The 14,739-nt window shown below is 38.2% G+C and overlaps 1 long non-coding RNA gene across 1 annotated transcript in view; it reads left to right on the forward strand.

Moving 5' to 3' along the window:
- Window positions 1–13,635, forward strand: part of LOC148124774 (uncharacterized) — a 460,206-nt gene extending 446,571 nt beyond the window's left edge. Inside the window, exon 3 of the long non-coding RNA XR_015745012.1 lies at window positions 13,559–13,635. This is a non-coding gene — a long non-coding RNA (uncharacterized LOC148124774). The remainder of the gene's footprint in view (window positions 1–13,558) is intronic.
- Window positions 13,636–14,739: the final 1,104 nt, after the last annotated feature.

Genomic DNA, 14,739 nt, shown 5'->3' on the forward strand with positions numbered 1-14,739 from the left:
TCGCTAATTCCAATCATTAGCTATTCTTTTCAACACACTCAATTCCAGCATTTAGTTATGCCCTTTAAGTGCCCACAGTTCAATATCTGTCCAGTTTAATTTTTAAACCTTTGTTGTGTTAATGTATTTTCCTTTACATTTCTCCTCCAGATTAGTCCAGTTAGAGTAAATCAAATCCAAATTTAAAAACCGATTTTCTTTCTCACTTTTTCTGATTGCCGCTTCCACACACTTTTTTCCAAAATAGCCCTTTAATTTGATACCAGGATACCTCAAAAGTCCTTTACCTGATTCATACTCTTCTCGCTATTTCTCTCTCCAGCACAAAACTTAGTTTCCCATAATGTTCTTTGTCTTCGTGGTGGCCATTTTAAGACCAGGAAAAGGGATTTTCCTGTCAGGGAAGCAAGTTGCGGCTCCCCTCAACCCTCCAGGTGATTTCCCCCTTCTTCACCACCCCACCAGGGTGCTTCCGGTCCTGATCTTGACCCTCCAGCAAGAGAGCTCGGGTGAAACTGCACATGATCGCGGATTCCACACGAACATCGACAAGGAACAAACTGGAAGTATCCCTTTATGTCATTCTTGAAGGTTTGTCACTGCCTTCTTCCTAAGGTCAAGAGAGAATCTTTGGTCTTTCTTTGTCTGTCTGTCTGTGTTTGGGTAAGGCAGGGTGCCTCCACACTTGGCAACTCCACAGTTGGTAATGTAGTACCTCAACTCCCAGAATTCCCCCTTGGGAATTTCTACTGGGAAACTCTGGGAGTTGAAATCCACACATCTTCAAGTTTGTCAAGTTTGGAGACCTCTGGCCTAAGGCAAAACTATCATTACTATCTCCTACCTTTGACTGAGTATCTTTAGCCAGTACACCAAACTAGCTATTCTCTGAATATATGGCAAAGATTTATGAACATGGGAAATGAATACACTTCAGAATTTTGCAATTCTCTTCAAAATTACATTTGCACAAAAATGTGCTTACTTTCAAGGCATGTTTATTATTATGGTTCTCTTTGCTGTAATGTGATAAAATTGGAGACCTAATTTACCCCAAACACTGTCTAACCTCATCATTTCTGATGCCCACCCAAAAGCCATAAGATCCTCAACTTATTATTATTCAGCTAATGTTGATTGTAAAGGGAAAAAGACATGAGAAATAGCGAACATGTTTTTAGCAGAATAATAAAGGTCTTAACAATTGCTAAACATATTTAAGGGATTGATTTCTTTTTTTCTCATTCAGTAGGTAATTTTATCGAATTATGTCAGATCTAAATCATTGAGGATCAATGGCAAGCATTTTTGTTGCTGTTGCAAAACAAGATGACAAAATTATATTAAATATATATATGGGCTGTAATACCACCTTTGTATCCTGACTGGAATAAAAAATAAACAAACCAACACTGAGAAATTACTGGACTTCTTTCATATTACATTTGTTTTTTTCCTGCAGACCTAAAAAAAAGCCATTTTCATCAAAACTAGAAAAGGACAAAACTAGAAAAGTAAAAATTACACAAATTTACAAGCCTTAAAGCCGCACATTAATAAATAGTACTTAAATGATTAAATGTCAATATAGTATTTAATATAGTATTTGATCACAGAGCGCAGAAAAGGAAGAAAAATAAGACATTTAGGACCCAAATGTCGAGCTGTTATGGTGAAGAATGCAAACATTGAAAAATAGAACGTTTTTCAAACCAAAATTTATGTTTATATTCAGAGGAAATCTATTAAACATATTGGTCCTTATATCCATCAGTATTTAAATATTTCTAAACCACAATTTAGATGTTCTAAATATGAGGTTTTGCAAATGCCAGGAGAAAAACAAAGAAATAAAAGAAGTAATGTTTATTTTAACTTGGTTGTGCTTTTATTCATGTATTTATATAGTTTTATTATACTGTTGTAAACCACCCAGAGCCACTTAGGTAGAATGGTAGTTTAGACATTTAATAAATAAATGAAATTGCTGCAAATCCTAATCTGAAAAAAAGATGATGAACTCATGTTTGATCAATATTGAAAAGTAGGAGTAGAACACATGGTGCAAAGTCATAAAGTTATGTGTTTTACTCATGCTTAGCAAGTTGTAAGAAACCATTCACTGAGGTCAATAAACTACTAACCATGTTCTTTCAAAAGATAATTGAGGTTTTTTCCAACAACCCATGTTTAAACAAATCATAGTTTATTCAAAACATTGATGAATTCCACATGCAGATTCTATGTTGTTTATTCTTCCCTGGTTGTTTCAAAGTGTAAGGATTGAATTGACAATAACTTTACCTGTGGGACACCTCTTTGCAGTGTGATGGATTCTGTGACATTTTAATTCCACTTCTTTATTTTTTCCATGAAGGACTAAAACAAACCACTAACCGGAATTCACTAATTGTTAAATAGGCATTACTTTGCATCTATAAGAAGTAATAATCCCCAAGGTACCATGTAAAGATCAAAAGGCCTCTTTGCATTCACCATGAAAGTTGATTTATAAAGCAACTGCAATAAGAAAAAAAAAACCTTTAAAGTTGAAAGGATGGTGTTGCAAAAATGACGCTATGTGCTAATTCAGTGTCTCAAATCTTTAAACAGTTATATTAATGATTTAGTCAAGTATTAGTAGCCTCTTTTGCTTCTTCCCGTAATGACAAGACTTTCCTTTCTAATGCTCACTTCCTGCTGTGCAAATCAGGATTTTAACAAACTACATTAGCTGCAAGCTTTTTGACATGGCATCACACTGAGATAAACACAATTAACAAGATTTGTTTAACAGTATCTTTCTTCTACATTTATTTATTAATGGATTTAAAGACGTTCGACAATTTCTTTTACAGTAAGGGGAAATCTGCTTTTTCTTGACTTCTTTTAAACCGAGCTATTATTTATTCAGAACACAGAATGCTGGTTTATAGAGATTATGAATCTGTTGGGCTTTGGGGCTCAGTTCCCCGCTCCCCCTTTTTTTTTTTTTCACTAGCAATGACTGGTTCTCATCTAGGTCAAGGGCCCAAGACAGTTGTCTAATTGTTGTTGTTGTTTAAATTTATATACCACCCAACTCCCAATGACTGTGGGAGATTCAGTGTTTTTGTGCTATTTCCCTTTATCTATTTCTATAGTGCATGCCATTGTCTATAAGTAAATCCCACAGCAATTCAGATTTGGACTGTGCAAATGCTACTTTTTGTGTTCAGTCCAACAAAACATATCTGAAGAGATACTTTCTATACTCCTTGCTTCTCGTTTGGACTGAACATCCCTCCTCTCTTTTTTTATATTGCAATGAATCAGGGTGGACACTGTTTGAGTCTCTGCTGAATGGTATCTTATTTCTTAAGAGCCGTTTCAGCCTTCTTTGATTAAATTTTATTTTATTTGTCAGACATCTACAAGATAACAATTAAAGGTATGAACATACACATGAACAAGGGAAGTAAAGACAGATAAATGGGGACAGCGACAGGGACGGTAGGCACTCTGGTGCGCTTATGCACACCCCCTTGGAGGACCTCTTAGGAATGGGGTGAGGTCCAAGGTAGAGAGTTTGAGGTTGAAGCTGTGATGGTTTGAGGCTGTAAAATGGAATCTGGTAGAGCATTCCAGGCATTGACCATTCCATTGCTGAAGTCATATTTTCTGCAATCGAGTTTGAAGCGGTTTACCTTGAGTTTGTATCAATGGTTTGCCCGTGTATTATTATGGTTGAAGCTGAAGGAGTCGTTGACAGGCAAGATGTTGTAGCAGACAACTTTGTGTACTATGCTTAGATCAGAGCACAGGTGGCGTGGTTCCAGATTATCCAAAGCCCAAAATTTCAAGCCTGGAGGCATAGGGAATTCTATTGTAATCTCATTTCCTGAAGGATTCTTTATACAGGCATAAAGACAACCATGATTATAAATTTCAGCTAAGATATAAGCAGTTCAAAAACTTTAGAAAATCAGGATGGTTAGTGAAGAAAGAGGTTCCTATAAAATAAATCTAGAAATGGGCTTTAGAGCCTCATCTATGTGAACATAATGGTCTATGCAGATGATGATGTAATAGCAATAGCACTTAAACTTATATACTGCTTTATAGTGCTTTACAGCCCTCTCTAAGTGGTTACAGAGTCAGCCTCTTGCCCCTAACAATCTGGATCATTTTACCCACCTCGGAAGGATGGAAGGCTGAGTCAACCTTGAGCCTGATGAGATTCGATCGGCCAAATTGCAAGTAACCGGCAGGCAGTAGAAGTAGCCTGCAGTACTGAATTCTAAGCACTGTGCCACCATGGGTTATCATGTCCATATACCACATGGGATGATGTAATCATGTTTATATACCACAAGGGAATGGGAACAAGGGTGCTAAAAGATTTGGCTTCTTTTCAGCTGAGATGAAAACTGGCAATAAATTACCAAAAAATTAACATTTATTATTTACATGAAATTATCATAGCACTCAGAAGTGGCAAATTAATAGGGATGATAACAAGCAGGTGTGCATTTATAAATACCTTGGAGTACCTTTGCAAGTCTCACTCTTCTGGAGAGAATATTTTCTATATCTGGCAATGATTGCTCCGCAAAGCTCTTCAGGTATCCTGAGATTGTTCCACTTGAAAGAAACCCATTTCATCTCTGCTTGTAAGTCTAGACAATTATCTCCCATTTTCACTACAGTGTCTAAGTATGTGATGCTAGAAATCTTGATAACCTTGAAGCCATTTTATTAGACCCATCCTTGCAGCCCCAAGATTCATTATAGAGACCGGTGCATTTTTCATGGATACAGAGTCTGGTAACATCTTTTAAATTTTTGACTGAAGTTGTACTTTTCCCTAGGCATTCTAGCCCCAATGGTTCTCAGACATTACTCAAGTCAACTTAGCTAAAAACATTGCTAGAAAACTTGATTTCTTTTGTTTTTTTCCAATACCCAAAGTATCTTAATGCAACGAAAGCATCTTCATTTGGGGCACTGGTTTTCAAATCAACCTGGTTCCCAACCTGACAGCATGTGGGGTCTTTTCAACCAGCTGTGAACTAGCCCCTTACCTCTCATCTGTTATAGTCCTGATATGGTCTCTACTCATCCTTGGTGAGGCTGAGATGGAAGCCTTGCTTTATCCCATCCAGTTGAGACACTACAAAAATACCCCCCTTGATCAATGCAACCATCCTTGGTTGGATGACCCATCCTTAAACCATGTGCTCCTTTGCTACTTTCTCTACAGGGAATCCTGGAGATAATTATTTGTCCCATCAAGAAATATTCTGTCAAAGACTATGAGTTATATTGACCACTTTTCCTGTCTCATCAGTGTTGGGATATACTTTACCGAGTTGCCAATTCTGCATCTTTATCTCTCTTTTCCTTCAGTCTAAATATATACATTAATTTTCTTTCTTTTTATCTTTATACATTTTTCTTTTTTTCTTTCTTTTTTTAAGACCACCGATGTTAAGGCTTAATAAAAGTTTAACTTGATTTGATAGTAAAATTATCAAACCATGAAACTATCTGTACAAAACAAACACAAAGGTTAACATTCCTACTAACTGAATGTGTAAATTCAACAATCTCTGACTTCCTTAAGTCCCCACCATATCATTATTTTAAAGTGTTGTTTTTCTTTTAATTGTGCATCATCTCAACGGTAGTAGAAAGTAGTACCAACATATTTATTAGTATGGTGTTATAGCAGTTGTGATATGTTGTTGTTCATTCACTTAGTCACGTCTGATTCTTGATGACCCCATGGAACATAGACACCAGTCCACCCATCCACCACTGTCTCCCAGAGTTTTCCCAAATTCAGGTTCATTGTGTTGATGACACTATCTAACCATCTCATCTTCTGCCTTACCCTTCTCCTTTTACCTTCCATTTTTCTCAACATTAGGGTCTTTTCCAATTGGTGGCCAAAGTATTTGAGCTTCAGTATTTGTCCTTCCAAAGGACAGTTGGGGTTGGTTTTCTTTAGGAAGTTGTGAAATCCAAAGCATGAATTTGGTCTATTATTCTCCAATAGATTAGTTATGTGTTAAATTAAATATGAATCAGTGACCACAGCTGCCATTTTAGAAAGAGTGGGAAGACAGTCATTTGATGTGTTATAAATTACTTGTCCCTTGATGAATGCACATTAATTTAATTATGACAGGTCATACAGTTACTCATAAACACTAAAAGAAAAAAAATATTATTCCAATATTTGGTTTTCGAGAACACAGCCGAAATCTTCCAAGTGAAGGCTTGTACTGGATCAAATGTGAACACAGCTGGAAAATTTCCGACAGCAAAAGGATGCACTAAAATCATAATACTGATGAAAATGTGATTTCAAGCTGAGAAAGACTATTCATCGATTGTAAATAGAAGCTGTGAGATGCACATTTTTTAGCCTGGAACTTCTGACTCTTTCATCATTTCGAGCAACATCAAATCTGAGACAGATGGGATGGCTAAATGTTGATATATGTTAAGGTTCAGACATTTTCAGCTATTAGCTATAAAAGGACAGATGTTTTAACTGTGCAAAATTCTTCCTCCTCCCCTGCTGAAGAAAAAAAAAATGAAACACTTTCACTTTGAGTTATGATATCTATTTCTATAAAAGGAGGTTGAAATGACATCTGTCTTATTTTACATATAAAAGAGGCATAGGCTACATCAAAATATGAGAGAACATGAGAAGGATAGGATGCTCGTTGTCTTTTAATGTTCCTAAACCATATTCCCATTTTATTGTTACCTATTTTTGAATGACTATTAAGAAATAAGGCAACTAGAAGAACCAGGTCCGGATAGAAAAATACAAACAGGTAGATAAAAGCTGAAATATCATAAAACTTACATAGTCCAATGCATCATTAGATGCTAGTGATATTAGAAGTTTTTCATACATGTTTTTAATCAAAACCAAAATGAGTCTGTTGAATTTTAAGCTAAAAATGTTTGATTAACACAGTTCTTTAAAAAAAGTGCAGATAGTAAACAATATATCAAAATTAGATCATTTTTCTATATAAGATTAAGAAAAGCAAATATATTTCTGTACAATGTTATATTTCTCACCAGCCCTGCAAATCCCATGGTACATTATATCCCAAATCAGTCAAGCTGTTTTGACATCTGAGACAAGAAATCCTGCAAACATCTCCTCCCTCTCTCTGAGTCTGAAAGTATCATTTGTTGTTAGTCAATCACTAAGTTGTGTCTGACTTTTTGTGACTGCATGTCATGAGTTTGCCCAAATGGATGTTCATTGTGTCAATGACACTATCTAACCATCTCATCCTCTGCCATCCCATTCTCCTTTTGCGTTCAAACTTTCCCAGCATCGTTGTCTTTTTCAATGAGTCCTCTCTTCTCACTACCTAGGTGGTCGAAGTATTTGAGCTTCAGCTTCAGGATCTGCCCTTCCGAAGAACAATCAGGGTTGGGTGTTTTTTTTTAGAATTGACTGATTTGATCTCCTTGCAGTCCAAGGGACTCTCAAGAGTTTTCTCCAACACCTCAATTTGAAACCATCACTTCTTCCACACTTAGTGTTCTTTATGTCCAACTGCCCCAGTCAGACATTACTACTAGGAAAGTCATAGCTTTGTCTATACAGACCTTTGTCAGCAAGGTGATGTCTCTGCCGAAAACATCATTAGAGGCAGCTAAAATAGAGGCAGGTAACCTTTTGGGGGGTAGGCCATACTTGAAATTTTGCTAGAATATATTTAGGCATAAAATGGCTGGCGTGGAAGGCATGGCCAATCATGGAACATCCATTTATCAGAAGTCAAATTAGCTCTTTCAGAAGGCACCTAACAATCCCAGTGGAATTTGGTCAAAAGCATTGCTACAAATAAATAATATGCTTGAAATATTTTTGGGATAGGTCTTATTTTCGCAGAAATATGGTAGGTACTTTCAGAGCCCAGCTAGGCACCTCATCTTCCTTAAGCTGATCAGCAAGCCCAACTCTAAGCAGCTAAAACCCAGGTCTTCAATGAAAAGGTTGCTTCTTGCCTTGACACAAAATATGATGTCCAGAAACTGAGTACAAAGCCCTGGCAGCTCTTCAAGGTGGATCAAACTAGAAATCTAATGTCAGCGTAGATCAGTACAGTACTATTTTTATTGCAAAGCTGCAGTAAAAGTATCCTGCCAGTCTGAATGTGCTTCTCCCCACCCCCGTCCCAACTACTTCCTTTATCTTTAGGAGAACTAAGATGAGGTCTTGTCTAAGATGTTTTCTTAAGTTACATTCCTGTCCGGAACTCAGCCTTCTTTTATCTGATTGTTGTCTTGGTAGCAGCTCTTTCATTTGTCCCTCCAGGCCATTTTTTCTTTTCTCTATAGTGGCTCACAAATGCTAGTGGCAATGTATGGAGAGTCAGAAGATAAAGAGGCAAAGGAGTAGCTTCAGGGGAAGATTCTTGATGAAAGCTGAAGTTTTTGCAGAGTCAGACTTTGGCAAATCCAAGGTGGTTGGAGAATGTCAAAAGCAAATCTTTATTATGGCCATAGACCAGCATAGCTATTGGGGAATGAGGTACCTTCATTATTTAAGGTAGGGCTAGGTGTAAAAACATAACTGGCAGGAAAGAATACTAAAGTCTCTACTGCTCTTCTGCCATCTAGTTGTCATTTGGACTTTTGCAGCCCAGATACAGTGCCTCTCATTTAAGATCCCTCAGAGAGGAATTTCTTTGCTCAAAACACTTCTGTGAGAGCTCTACTTAGAATCTGATCTGTTTCTCATTCATCTTCTAATATCAATCATATATTTTTCTTATATCTGGACTGGAGAAATCTAAACAGTCACCAGGGTGCAGAAGAGAGATACAGGAATATCCTTTTTGCTGCCATCTGCAGGTCATTCAAATTTTGCAGTCCCAGATAGTAGTAGCCCTCAGTAATAAGGATTAATCTGGCTTAGCTTTCCAATTTAATAGGCAGCTCATAAAAACCCTAATCAGCTTCAGGCAGCTTGCTGTGCGCATCTAGGAATCTAGTTAAACCAATATCACTGTTACTCTCTTTCGGGATTTGGAGTTCAGCAAATTGAGGAAACATACATTAACCATTGTTGGGCAAGTGGAACATACACCTGATTCATTTTGAAGCATCTTCTTAGAGAGATTCTGTACACAGATTCAGATAGTGTTTATGCACACATGCCAGACAGGGAAATACACTGGATAATGAATTCTTCTATTAAAAATAAATGCATAAATAAATAGTCAAGGATTAGCAGACCCCATTGTTTTCTGTTTGATGAATGAAGTCAGTTGAATTATCATTCAATCACTTCTAACTCTTTGTGACTCCTTTCAGCAAGATTGTTTTTCAGTACTTCAATAATCTCTTCTTTAGGTTCCTTTACATTTACACTATGAGTATCCATCTTAAATGTAAAATTTAACAGTAATATAACAGTATTAGACCTTCTTTCAAATTAAAGATAGTCCTCAACATTCAATCACAATTAGGATCAGAATTTCTGTGATTAAACAAGGTGGTTGTTAAGTGAATCAGTCCCAATGTTATGTCCTTTTTTGTTATGGTTGTTAAACAAATAGCTGTAGTTGTTGTGAAATGTGTGTCCTTAAGCCAATCCAACTTTTCCATTGACTTTGCTTGTCTGAAGCTATTTCAAAGGTTCCAAATGGCCAACCCGTGACCCTGACATGCTGCGACTGTCGGAAACACATGCCAATTGACAAGTACTTTGTCATGGCCTGTTAGAGTCCAGGTCCAAGGAGAAGGAGGAGTTGGAGCTGGATCCAAGAGAAGGGGGAGGGCACAGTCCCTATGGCTCATGAGGAACCACCTGGGGATGAGGATGAGACATTCCTGGACTCCTCGGGCTTTGGAAGAGTAGGCAAGGAGGAAGGGAGGGTGCAAAAAGGAAGGAGATGGAAAGGGCAGGCAGTGGGGCAGAGGAGGGGTGGCGCTCCAGAGACGAGCAAATGCTTCCCCCGACCAATTCCTGAGTGTGGAGAATGGAGAGGAGGTAGAGTGAGCACAGAGCAACCCGACTACTTGGAAGGATGGCACCCTGCTCCTCCTCCCAAGGATCACCTGGAGAATAGCATTTAAGGAAACACCGTGGGGAGGGGCTTTTTGGGGGAACAAATGTTGTATTTCATGGCAACACACTCCATGGTTCTGAGAAGACATTTGTTGCAAATCTTGCCTTGACATTTGTTGTGAACTTTGCCAAGTTTGAGGTCCTGTCTTGCCACTGGAGTGGTGCTGCTCCTGTGGACTTTCACTGCCAGGAAGTAGCACGAAGCGTGTGCAGGCGTGTGCATTTGAGCCTTGCTCCTGGACTGTAGGGGTAACCTCTGGGCAGAGACTTTGGAGAACGGACCAGGAATTGTTGGATGGTGGGGATGGTGGTGGATGGTGGTTGAATAAAGGTTGTCAAGCTTCTACCTAGCACATGTTCCTTGTGCACCAACCCTGGGTGCTTTCATTTTAATCACGTGATCCTGGGAATGCTGCAACAATTGTAAATTGGAGGACTGGTTGCTTTTTTCAGTGCTGTTGTAACTTTGAATGGTCACTAAATAAATGGTTGTAAATTGAGGATTACCTGTATGATGAACATCAATCTTCTCTGTAGAAAGCTGTGTCCAGGGCATTTTTCTTCTTCTTTCTATTATGATTTAGGATTGAAATGGAAGCTACTTCAACTTCAAAAAGTAATCCTGGCCATTCCACTAAAGATGCATGTCCTGACATAGACTGACATTCCTCAAGTCACCAACAACTTTCCTAAGGGACCGCTAGGCTGTCTCTAATTATAATATTCATGGAAACCCCACAGAAAATGTACCCCTTTAGCACCCCTTTTTGTTTCAGCCCGTCTGCTAGAGGTTAAATCTTTCCCCTCTCTAATTCCTTTCAAAACAATCTACATTTCAATCTGAGTGACTGACACGAAAAGCATTAAACAGACTGACTCTTAGTCCACTGAGGAGTCACTATGGATCAAATACTGTTAGCAAGAGGCATTGATCACTGCATAATTAGTGCCGGTGGATGCATGGACCCAACTATGAAAGAACTCAATTAAGTATACTGACAGCAGAACCTGCAGTGAGGCAGACAGCGAAATTCCTCCCTAGAGAGGCTGATTAGATTTCTCTGTGGGTCAGCTGAAGGGGAGAATGGCTCGCAGGCATTCACTTGTTCTTCCCAGGTCCTCTTCTTTCTGGCATCACAAACACATCAATAACAAAATCTTAGACTTATCCTGCCAGTACAGTTAGATCTTAGACTTAATGATCATAACGATCAAGGGTGGGCGGAGAGGGGGTAGTTTAACTATGATTCTACATTGTTGAAGTTCAAAACTAACCTTTCTCTCCTTAACTGTCCATCAGCGATATCATCAGGGACTTTCTGGACTGCCCAGGGTTGAACTGTGTACAGTTCTTGGAATGCCTTAAAAAGATAAGCCTGGATTGTCATACTTAATGGGACCAAAAGAAGAAATTTGGAATTTGGGGGTCTGGAAGATTTACTTCCAGCAGATTTATGATAGGATGAACACTAACTATAATAAAGTCCTTTTAGCATTTGTTGTTGTCAAGGAAACAACGGTAATGGGAAAGGAGGACTGAGATTTTTGTTAGTTTCTTAAACTGTTTTATTGAATAAAGGACTACAATTTTATGAAGCCGGATACACCTATATTACTTCCAAGCACACTGCAGACTGATAGCAATAGTAAATAGCACTTAGACTTATATACCACTTTACAGTGCTTTACTCTAAGTGGTTTAGAGTCAGCATATGACCCCCAACAATCTGGGTCCTCATTTTAGCTACCTTGGAGGGATGGAAGGCTGAGTCAACCTTGAGCCAGTTAGGATCGAACTGCCAATAACCAGCAGTCAGCAGAAGTAGTCTGTAGTACTGCATTTTAACGACTGCACCACCACTGATGCACCTTCTCTTGCTGTGAAATATACTTACACGGTCATTCCAGGAAATACCAGTAATGGAAAGAGATACAATGTTATACAGAAAAATAATCCTTTTTCCATTTTTCCATTTGTTTCTTTATAAAATTTATTTGCCACCCATCTTGTATCCAACGACTCTGGTCAACTTACAACATAAAACCACTGAAAAATGTTAAAATCGTTTGTTATAAAAACACCACAAATCTGTTGAGAGGCAGGTTTTGAAATTTCTAATGAGAGATATATTCTCACAGTTAGAGAGTTATTTACTTGGATTTGTGTATGCAATGGCTCACGTAAGTGAAAATGTCTTGTCTTTCATCGTGTAATAACCCCTCCAGCAGTTTGCAGCTTCTGTAACTATACACATTTTCTTTAAATCCCAAAGAGGAAACATTTGCTATACTCATACAGCATGCTTAACATAGGCACAGAATTAAACCATTTTTATGGGTCTACATTGTCAACTGGACCTGACTTTTGGTCTCAGGACTAGAGTTAATGCAATAATGCAGGGGTGTCAAACTCACAGCCAGGTGCATCAACACACTGACCATGCCCAACCACCGTTTTAGCAAAAAGGGAAAAAGTTGCAATACATGATGTGACAACAATGTGCCGTCGTGAGTTTGACACCCCTGCAATAATTCATCATTGTATTTTGTGGCCCTATTTTGTTTGGTTTATCTTGCTTAAGAGTGTCAGCTTTGGAAGCCATATTAGTATCAGACGCTTCCACACTGCCACGTTCTTGAGCTTGGGAAAATGGGAGGGGGGAATTTCTTGGAGTGTATGTGGTTAGACAAAATAGCATTCTTCTTCTAAGTCAAGGTCATGTTACTTCTGCACCTGGGTGAGGAGATGTCTCAAATTGGGACGGATGGTGATTGGGGCATGTGATGCCATAATGGGGACAGGAGGCGGATTTGTAGTTTTTACTTATTGCAAGGAAACACAGAACTTTCAGATTCAGGATTTCCCAGATTGCTAGTTTACTACCCAAATAAAAAAGAATTCTGGAGAGGATGTCTGTCTCAGAGTTATTTGTTAGAATGGAGGTTTTCTGGAATGGTGACAAAGAAATTGTTTGGGGTTGGGCTATTTGTCTGGTTTAATGTTTTATTTGCAGTTCTCTTTAATAATTAGAAAAAAATATTTCAGAGATCAATATGGAAAGGAGCAAAAGAAACAAGAAAATAGGATGTCCTATTCCAGTTCACTCATTGCTGTTAAATTCTCTATTCTAATCTCCGTACTGTGTTCACTTTAAAACCAATGTACAATTTCACAGTAGATGTGTTACTGTAGCAAATTGGATCATTGCTGGAAGTCTGGCTAAAAAAACATCCCCTCTGATCCCTAGAAATGAATTTTAATTAAGCTATTTGGAATTTGAATCTCCAAAGGCAAGATTTGTATGTGTCTTTGCAATCTTGCAGAACTACAGATAATCAATGTATATGAAATCAGAAAAGGGCTACTTAAAACCTCAAATCTATGGATTTTTCTATAGTTTCGGCAGATTAAAACAGAGTCACATTATTAATGATTTACATTTTTTTCTTTCCTTATAGGATTTGACATTCCAATTAAAACTGTGTTTGGACCATTGCTTTATCGTCCGCTTGTGCTTAATCTTTTCTGAAAGCATCATCATTTATCTGAAAGAAGACAAGCACAAGGTAAGAAGAAAAAGTAATGAAATACAACATCCGTCAGAAGAGCAAGACATAATTTCAGGAAATAATAAAAAATTCAAAATCAGTGGCATTTGGAAATAATTTGTTGTGAGTTAAATATACACACGTGATGCCTTTTAATTTTAGGAACTGAAGTTTGCCAAACCTCCACTATTTTTGGAAAAACCTACATTTAGAATGCCACAAGCTTCCAAAAGTAAAGCAGTACTATTAGAGGATAATTTGGTAGTGCTGGGTAAATTTTATGTTCTTCATTGTAAAAAACAGTTATTGTTTATTGTATTGAGAAGTTTTCAAGCTTTTTCTTGTTGAAAAGACCTTACTTGCATTTTTTTTTTAAATATACGGGCATCATTTTTGGACTTTTTAATCTGGTGATATACAGAATTAACCTATCCTGTTTTCTCAGCAGCAAGTCCAGCATGTTTTTATGCATGTGACTAATATAAGCTCTACCCTGAAAATAAGCCCTACTTATTCCACCCATACCGTCTGATTGCTCACGGTGCTGTGGCCACAAGGCAAGGTGTGGTGGTGGTCAATCTGCCCCACACACCCTGCACCAGCTTACCTCACAGTCCCGACAGCCAGGCCATCCATGTCCTGACACCTGCCTTGTGGTAGCAGCACTGGCAGCCAGATGCAGCAGGAGCCCACTTCTTCTGCTTACTTGCGATCATAATGGTAGTTCTATGGAAATTTACAAAATTCTGTCTCTAAAGTATTGTGATGGATCTATCTTGAGGCAGAATAAAATTCATAGAATAAAACTTTCAAGGTTGGAGTGGCGGATTCTTATTCCTATTGTTAAAAGTTGATTGTCATCTATGTGTCTGCACTTGTTGGCCTTTATTATACAATAATTGTTCAGTGGTCGATAGCTAAAGTAAAATTATCACCCTGAACCCAAATCTCCAGACTTGCCAGGCCTCCCTATTCTCTTGGAGTTTGTGCAAATTCATGTTTGTTGGGTCAATGACTCTCTCTTTTGTTGTGGCCCACTGGGGGCTGACGGAGCTGGCAGCAGAGTCGGACAGTAGTAAGGAGGTTGGGGA

This window comes from Pseudonaja textilis, chromosome 12 (genome assembly GCF_049901715.1).
Source record: "Pseudonaja textilis isolate UNSWEBS1 chromosome 12, rPseTex1.2, whole genome shotgun sequence".
Lineage (NCBI taxonomy): Eukaryota > Metazoa > Chordata > Lepidosauria > Squamata > Elapidae > Pseudonaja > Pseudonaja textilis.